The sequence below is a fragment of the Puma concolor genome, chromosome E2 (genome assembly GCF_028749965.1).
Source record: "Puma concolor isolate L17-30 chromosome E2, mPumCon1.1.hap2, whole genome shotgun sequence".
In the NCBI taxonomy this organism is placed as follows: Eukaryota; Metazoa; Chordata; class Mammalia; order Carnivora; family Felidae; genus Puma; species Puma concolor.
The window spans coordinates 18,920,229-18,926,228 of record NC_141681.1 but is presented as its reverse complement, the minus strand read 5'-3'; the positions used below and the strand labels follow the sequence as shown (position 1 = coordinate 18,926,228).

Sequence of the window (6,000 nt, the reverse complement as noted above, 5' to 3'; positions counted from 1 at the left end):
AAGGTGCGTAGCGGAGGGGTTGGCTGAGAACGAGGTATGGAGGCTATCTAGCGCAACTTGTGTAAGCTGTATGGCCAACAGCCATAAAGGAACGGGCTGCGGGGGCCATTTAGAGCGAGGGTGGTTGGGCCCAGGTCACGGCCCGCCTGGGGACAGGCAGCCAAGTGCACGCAGACGTTGGGACGGCACACTGAGCAGGGCCTTCTGATCCCTGAGGCCGCCGCGATGCCCCCCAGGCCCAGAGGCGCCGCCGCCTGCGGACTCAGCACGGAACTAGGCGTCCTGTCCCGACGCGGCGCGCGCTGTCGCGATCCGGCGGCGCGTGACGTGGCGGGGGCGGGGCCTCAGCGGCCCGGGCGGCCGTGGCGGTCGAGCTACTGAGCATCCTGTCGGCGTTTGGCTACCGCGAGGTAACGGGCCGCGGGCGGGCGCGCGGGGGACGCGGGGCCGGGGCCGGGGGCCGCGTCCTGGAGGCCGAATTCTCCGCGCCGCCGCAGTCGCCGCGTGCGGAATTCGGGCCCGCCAACCCCGGCGCGGGGCGGGCGGGCGAGCGGCACGTGAGAGACGCCGCGGTGAGAGCGTGCCAGAGGGTGACGCTGTGCGTGTAAGAGGGACCGCGAGCGTGAGGGTGGCTCCAGGAGTGTGGGGAACCCTGAGTGTAAGACTGAGCGTGTCAGACTGTGTCTGTGTGAGTGTGTGTGTGTGAGCGACCAGCGACCCCCGTGAGTCTGAGGGTGACTGTGAGTGTGCAAGAAAGACCCTGAGTGAGAAGATGACGCCGAGTGTGTGTGAGATGATGCTGACAGTACAGGAGAGACTTTGGTGTGAAGGAGACTCGGTGTGCGTGAGGCACCCCCCCCCCCCCCCAGACTAGCGGGAGGCTGTGTGTGTGAAACCCAGAGCCTGAGGGTGATTCTCTGAGCGTGTGAGGGTGGTTCCAGGAGTGTGCGAGAGACTGAGAGGGAGACTCTGGCGACAGAGGCCCCGAGTGTGACGCTGTGTAAGAGACTGAGCGGTGCTCCAGGGTGAGCGTGACGGGAAGAAAGCGAGCCTGTGCTGTGAGAAACTCTGCAAGCGAGAAAGACGGCGTGCAAGATTCTGAGAATGTCCTGCAGGATCAGAGCTTGGGATGCTGCGAGATTGTCCGGGGCGGGGGGGGGGGGGGGGGGGGGGGGTGCGGCATGCAGGGCTAGGGAACCGCGTGCTGCTGCCATGAACCATGAAGGCTCCTCCTCCCGTCTCATGTCCTGTCATCTTGTTTGATCATCTCACGTTGTAAATGGAAAGAGATATTTGTAAAACATTCTGAGAATTCTTCACTAAGCGCTAGGCAAACAGTGTGGGTACCACGTTGTGTAATGGTCGGTATAAATAGGAATCAATATTTAACAGACGTTTTTGAGTACCTCTTGTGTGCACTGGGCTGTGGGCTTGGTGACACAGTTCAAAAGAATTCAGTCTCTGCCCTTGATGGGGGAAAAAAAGCACTGCCAGCGAATCTAGCATCGTGTTAGCAGAATGCTCAGCCATCTGGTGCTTCTCTGAGAGCTGCTCCCTGATTTGAAGATCTGGGGGCAGCAGACTTTTGAAAGTCTGAGTGCTTCCTGAGCTCATTTTCGTCTCTCTTTGCTTGCTGTGAAGCCCTTAGGAGGAAGCTGCCCAGGCTGCCTACTTTGCTAAGGTGCCGTTGTGCATTCACGGCTTTTGCTTCCCAACTTTGGTCTCAGACTGTCATTTGAGTTCTTATATTTGATTTCCCTCTCCTGACAAGTATGTGGAAAACCACAAACCCAGTTTTTCCCTGTCTTTCTTCTTCTCTCTCTGGCTTCGGACATATTTTTGTTGCAGACCAGAAGTAAATACCAGTTATGTGACTTATCTCCTTGGCACTTCTTGGTACAGGAAATTTCCTGACCTCTGTCTTGTGCGCTTCCTGCTGTAGCCTCCAGGATGTGGATACGTTTCTACAAAAGTGACGCAAACAGTGTTCACAGGACCTGGGACTCTGGGAGCAGCAGCAGTCTAGATATGCATGATTTGAGATGACCGAGCTACTTCTCTGACACATGTGTGGGCTGGTGGCTTCAGTTACACTCCACTGTGAGTGTGATGGAACTTCTCAGTTGAGAATGCTGTCCCTGCCAGGCATATAAAACATACATTTTACAAAGGGAGATATCCAGCTGCTTATTAGGCTCGTTTTTTGATAAGCTGCCTCTTACTCTTTGTTGCAGAGGTTAAGTGGCCAAGACAGACAGGTGGAATTAGGCCTTGATGTGGAGGCTTCATTTTCTTCTCAATACCTGACCCTTCATAATGAGGCAGCTTATGGAAGTGTGATGTTTGTTCATTTCCTCACAGGTGAATGTTGTTGCTCTGTCCTCTGTTAACTTTCTTGGATCTTTGTGATTTGTAAAGAATTTCAGTTATTTTTGTACACTATGAACAGGATACTAGTGATGAGAATGGCTCATATATAATTAAAAATTATATAACACTGTATTATATAAATTGTATATATATTAAATTATATCTCTTTCTAAAGAGTAATTGTGGTGGTTCATAATGAAAGATACTTGCAATGAGGTTGTTAAAAAGAAATTGAAAACCAAAGTCATGGAAAAGAATAGATACCATGTACTGTTGAAAGTAAGGTTATCTGTTCACTGTGATTGGGAACTGAATTGGATCTTGAGTTTCCTATTTTCTTAGGTAAAAAGATAAATATAGAGTCACATCACTTTTTTGTTTTATAGGAGTGTAAGTATGTGTGTGTATATTATATAGATACAGTTAAACATTAAGAAAATTAATGTATACTAATTGTGGAAAATATATAAAGCTCAGAGGTGTATAGAAAAGAGAGTCCTCTATATTTTTACCACAGTTAAGATTTTGAGGGGTGCCTGGGTGGCTCCGTTGGTTGGGCCACCGACTTCGGCTCAGGTCATGATCTCACAGTTTGTGAGTTTGAGCCCTGCGTCGGGCTCTGTGCTGACAGCTCAGAGCCTGGAACCTGCTTGGGATTCTGTGTCTGCCCTCTCTCTAGCCCTCCCCTGCTCACGCTCTGTGTCTCTCTGTCTCTCAATAGTAAATAAACGTTAACAAAATTAAAAAAAAAAAAGATTTTGATATTTTTCTCAACAGCATTTTCCCTCATAATTACCCATTGTAAAAGAGATTTTAAATCCAGCTTGTAAAGTATTCCTTGTAATCGAACGCTGAAAGATTCTTTTTTCCCCCTGAAATTGCATGTGATAGTTTCATGGTTAAGTTGCATGGATAGTTTCATGATAGTTTCATGGTTAAGATGATAAGCAGTTTTAGTGGTCTGATGAATTCCTTTATTATCTGCTTAGAGGAGCCTGTAAAATAGTATGAAAACCTGCTAGAAAACTGCATTGTGCCCTTACAGGCAGGGTTTAAGACTAGTTTTTCAAAATAGGAACTTATAGGGTACACTGAATGATTTAATGGAAATTGTCTTAGGTAGTGATTTTAGAGACTGTGTGAGAGAGACTGAGAATCCGATACTGTTTGTGATCTTCACATACTGATTTTTCTTATCAATTGGATAAAAACTGAAGACAGAAGGATAGCCAGTTCAGAGAGGGTGATCTGGTAAGATTTTGTTGTACACTCTTCCCCCCAGATACCAGGCTACTTAGCTGGAGATAGTGGCTTAGTTATGAGCTCCTTGATTTTCATCCCATTTCTGTGGGGATAGGATAAACAATGCATCTCACAGATAAGGATTGCCTTTTTGAGAATGTATGTAGATACCGTGGCAACTAATTAAATGTACTTGAATTCAAAACCATTATTGTAGTCATAGTTGCTTTTTATCCTTTTTTTCCTCTTTCATCATCTAAAGAACAAGTACTTTGACAAAATGATAAGAACCACCATCTCAGACTGAATTCTCTGAATGATCACTTCATTTAGTTAAGCCTTGTTTGTTTGTTGTTCTGGCAAGCAGGTGAGTAGGTGGCTCAAGGTGTTAGACTTTTAGTAGGGTTTGTTGTGTATTTTCTCTTTTAGCTATTTTTTGTCCTTGGTATTTATTTATTTATATTTTTTGTGGGGGGAGAGAGATAGAGAGTGAGCGGGGGAGGGGTAAAGAGAGAGAAGGAGATAGAGAATCCTAAGCAGGCTCCTGGCTGTCAGTGCAAAGCCCATTGTGGGGCTCAAACTCACAAACCACGAGACCATGACCTGAGCTGAAATCAAGAGTCAGATGCTTAACCGACTGAGCCATCCAGGTGCCCCTGTTCTTGGTATATTTTTATGGAGTGATCACAGATTGAGTACCAAGCCTGTGCTGGGCCTTGTACTGGGTGCTGTTAAAACAGACAAGGAACTTACTAACTAGTTGGGAGAGACTGAAGTGAAGGTAAGTAAATGCAACAGAATGAGGTGGCTGCTAAGGCAGAAGTATGTATTAGAAACCTTACAGACACAAGGAGATAGGTGGAGAAAGATGGCAGCCAGGATGTTGGGGAAAAGGTGAGAGAAGTAGGGTGTTAGAAGCAGAGGCTCAGTATGAACAAAGGTGTGTTTGTCTGATGGGCTCTAGGAACCCTGGACTATTCCAGGTTCTGGAAGCTGCAAGGAATTTAGTGTGATAGGACCTTGGGTGGGACAGCGGGGGTTGGAGGTAGGGGTGGGTGTGGGGGGGTGTAGTGATAAGGACCTGATAAGTAGGTTGGAATTGGTCTTAAAGGCCTCAGGTAGCACCTGAGGGAGGGTTCCTAACTGTGCTCTGATACCAACAGAGTAGATAGTAGGGTTGATACTCTGTTGTGAAATTTGAGGAGCCAAAGTAGTGTTTTTCCTGCTAGAAGGCTGCCTCCTACCCCTAGCCTGCCCCCCGTCTCCTGGATGGAGGTAAACCCTATTGCAGTTGCCAGTTTTTGTTTGTTTTTCTCAGAAGTCACATAATTACTTAGACAAGAGCTATGTTGTTGGCACATTCCGTTTTCAGGTCTTCTAGATCTTGCTGATTTTTTTAAAGTAGGCTCCACATGCAGTGTGGGACTTGAACTCATGACCCTGAGGTTAAAAGTCGAATGCTCTACTGACTGAGCCAACCAGGTACCCCTCGATCTTGCTAATTTTATGTCTATCTATTCTAGTGACAACTGAGAGAGGTGCTTTGAAGTCTCCAACTATAATTGTAGATTTGTGTATTTCTCTTTTTAGATATATATCACTTTATGTATTTTGAAACTTTGTTGTTGGAGGAAATAAATATTTAGAATTGTCTTCTTGATTAATTGACTTCTTTATCCCTAGCAGTATTTCTTATTTTGAAGTTTATTTTATATAATGGTACTATAGCTACTCCATCTTTCTTTTGATTAGTGTTTGCATGGTTTATTTTTTTCCTATCGTTTTACCTATAGTTTACTTATGTCTTTATATTTAAAGCAGGTTTCTTGTAGACTACATGTTGGGTTTTGCATTTTTATCTGTCAGTATCTGTTTTTTAGTTGGTATGTTTAGATCATTTATATTTCATGTTATTATTGAGATGGTTGGATTAAAATCTTCCTTCTTGCTACTTGTCTTCTGCTTCTATTAGTTCCATATGTCTTTTTTTCTGCTTTCTTAAAAAATTTCTATTTAAAGTATAGTTGATATACAACATTATGTTAGTTGCACAACATGGTGATTCCACAATTCAATGCATGTTCACCACGATAAGTGTGGTTACCATTTGTCACCATACACCATTACTACAATATTAACTATATTCTCTATGCTGTACTTTTCATCTGCGTCTTATTTATTTTATTATTTTTAAGTTTATTTATTTATTTTGAGGGGGGGAAGTGGGGAGAGAGAGAATCCCAACCAGGCCCCACACTGTCAGTGCAGATCTTGTGAAATGATGACCTAAGCTGAAATTAAGAGTTGGGTGCTTAACTGACTGAGCCACCCAAGCACCCCTGGAAGTTTGTGCATCTTAATCCCCTTCACTTGTTTTGCTTATCCCCT

The 6,000-nt window shown here is 45.3% G+C and overlaps 1 protein-coding gene across 4 annotated transcripts in view; it reads left to right on the top strand.

Moving 5' to 3' along the window:
- The first annotated feature begins 254 nt into the window (after positions 1-254).
- SLC7A6 (solute carrier family 7 member 6) overlaps positions 255-6,000 on the top strand; it is a 36,931-nt gene continuing 31,185 nt past the window's right edge. Inside the window, exon 1 of one of the 4 annotated variants that reach the window (XM_086689097.1) lies at positions 255-410. The gene's annotated coding sequence lies outside the window, so the exon portion shown is untranslated. Of the gene's footprint in view, positions 411-573; positions 605-1,288; positions 2,362-6,000 lie in introns of those variants that run through there. The other 3 variants (XM_086689102.1, XM_086689101.1, XM_086689100.1) reach the window with 3 other exon arrangements.